General features: G+C 34.3%; 1 pseudogene; it reads left to right on the forward strand.

Annotated features, from left to right (window-relative positions):
* Positions 1 to 2,122: 2,122 nt before the first annotated feature.
* Positions 2,123 to 2,757, forward strand: LOC143536414 (protein LIGHT-DEPENDENT SHORT HYPOCOTYLS 5-like; annotated as a pseudogene).
* The last annotated feature ends 235 nt before the right edge of the window (positions 2,758 to 2,992 follow it).

Raw genomic sequence — 2,992 nt, forward strand, 5'->3', positions numbered from 1 at the left:
TATAGATCTTAGGATCATAACATTACTATTCACAACGTACCCGTTGGATACGACTTAAGTAGCTTTACAGGATCAGGTGCAAGATAGGCAAAAATATCAAAATGCAAATGATATAAGCGCGTATTGGTTGCCAATACTTGTTTTCTAGTGTTTGGTAATTACTTAATTTTCTTTTAAATTAAGCTTTAACTAAATAACTTAAAGTACCGATTCAGTACTTACTTTTTTTTTCTATTTCAAAATGGTACTTTATAATTTATATTCAGATTTCAAAGTGGTACTGTATTGTTTGATTTTCAAACTATTGCTCTAACGGCTACTCTTAACAAGAACCTCTCGTAACTATCACGAGCTGCTTGTTGGTTTAAGTAGAATTCATTAATTAGTTAACACACATTTAGTGTTTTCAAATGTAAAGGTTAATATTATAATAGTAGAAAACAGGGCATTTAAGATTTTTTTCCGGTCGCTAAAATCCTTGTAGGCTGATCTGTTTTGCGACTAGGGTTATTTTACAACATAATCTGTTCTACTGGTTTGTGACTGTTTAAATTCGGTCGCAATATATTCAACTGCTTTTGGGTTCTAATTTTTTGCTACTTGTTTCTCACTCACAAATGTCTAGCAGTAACTTTCTAATAGTGTTGTTATTCCTTAGCACACTTACCACATGCAAGTTTATAATGACGGAACTTATGGTGACTAAGGCTACGCTGACGGCTGACGACATGTTATCTCTATAGGCAGACGTGTTGGAGAAGTTTTCTTAAGTGATATATGAAAAACCAAAAAATATTGAAACAAATTTGACTTACTGTTCATCTAAAGGTGATAATTCATAAGCTTTTATACGACATCTTGAATGCAATTGTCATAAGTTTTATTTATGTTGCTTGGAACTTACTCACTAATACATTTGAAAAGGCATCTTCAGTGCACTTATTGTTGCCACATTTCTTTCATTGGCTTCATTAAAGAGGAAGAGTCACTATCGGTGGTTTGTTGCCGCACTTTTGATACCCTCTACAAACCCTAATTCTTGATTTCTATTCGTGGTATTATAAAGATAGCCTCTATAACCTACACATTTACCAATCATATGTTACTTATATTACATAACCAACATAATGCATATGTGTTCTTAAAGGTTTCAAATAATACAACATATAATTAAGCATGTTAGTTTGAAAATTTTTAATTTACTTACCACACACAATTTTTTATTGGATGATATGTAAAATCGTATAAATATAATTGTTTTAACAATAATGCATAAGTTAGTTACCAAAACATATAACAATTTTTCTTTCTTGGATAGGTTCCGATACATATAGATCTTTAACATGAAAAACGTATAAATAAGTAAAATAATAATTATTTTTACGCAACACTTTTTAATTAAAGAGAATAATTATTATGGTAGTTAATTTTAATGCGCACCAAATGAAGTAGCATAATAGTAATATATTAATTCAATTCAAAAACTAATAACTATTACTATAATTTTAACATAATTATTCTAGATAGTATATAACTATATATATGCCATGGTATAAGGTTTATTTTTTTATCATAACACTTCTTTCTTCCTTTCTTCATATGTGTGTATATATATATAGTTATTATATTGTATCTATTACTAAATATACGTATATAATTACGATATATTCTTTAAACGTAGGAAATGAAAATACTTATAACTATGTATATTCCCGGTGGTCAATTAAGTGTCATGCTAAGGAGTAGGGACAACCCAGACATCCCCTATACGTCCCGTATAAGACTATAAGAGACGTTATACGTCTCATATAGTCTTATACAAGATGTATAAGGGGTGTTTGGTGTCCCTAGAAAATCCTTTGATTAAACTTCAACCATGCAAAAATGTCCTCAATAATATTAAAAATAAACCGTGGATCCTACAACAATAATGAGTTCATCCATCGAGTCTTGTCCATGGCAAGAGGAGGAGCCTTCTTTCATGTTTCTTTTCTATATTACGTCCCATCATCTCTCTCCTCTCTTTTCTCTCTCTCTCTCTCTATCTACACCGCCACCCTCCTACAATCAATCATTCACTCAATCCAACCCTAAATCCAAAAAAACAAAAAAAATCCTTTCACGCACTCCTATGGATTTACCTTCAGGAGAATCTGGAGATCCTCCGAGTCTGCAGCCCAGTGGCGCGGCTGACACACCCACTGAAACATCAAGGTCTTCAGCCACGCCATCGCTCAGCAGATACGAGTCACAAAAACGACGTGACTGGAACACGTTCCTACAGTATCTTAAAAACCACAAACCGCCTTTGACGTTGTCGCGGTGCAGTGGCGCACACGTGATCGAGTTCTTAAAGTACCTAGACCAGTTTGGTAAAACTAAGGTTCATGTTATCGGGTGTCCTTACTTTGGACACCCGAATCCTCCATTTCCCTGCACTTGTCCACTCAGACAAGCGTGGGGGAGCCTTGATGCTCTCATCGGGCGACTCCGGGCGGCCTATGAGGAGAACGGAGGCCCCCAGGAGTCAAACCCGTTTGGTGCGAGAGCGGTGAGGATTTATTTAAGGGAGGTTAAAGATGGTCAAGCAAAGGCTAGGGGTGTTCCTTACGAAAAGAAGAAGAGGAAATGAGCTGGTGGTGGTAGTAGTAGTGCTGCGGCTGCCGCAGCCAATACGTCGGTGGTGGTGACGGCGTTGGTGGAGCTAGTGGTGGTATCTCCGGTAGTGAGTTTTCTCCTGTTACTTCCACAGTATAGTATTGTTATTAACTTATTATTATAAGTTTATATCGTTAGACAAGTTATTTGTAGAAAATTTTCAAATCATTATTTAAAAATTGAAGCATTATTATGATGAATATTGTCCCATATTGTATTGTTAAAAACATGTGATTGTCCTTAAATAGTTAAATTAAAAACTCAAATTTTGTAATTATTTTCTTTTTCAAACTAGAATCATAAATATTATTTATTTAATGTATGATAATATGAA

This window comes from Bidens hawaiensis, unplaced genomic scaffold, assembly GCF_021521415.1.
Source record: "Bidens hawaiensis isolate Kalapana, Puna unplaced genomic scaffold, B.hawaiensis_p1.1 tig00010796_1, whole genome shotgun sequence".
NCBI classification, from domain to species: Eukaryota; Viridiplantae; Streptophyta; class Magnoliopsida; order Asterales; family Asteraceae; genus Bidens; species Bidens hawaiensis.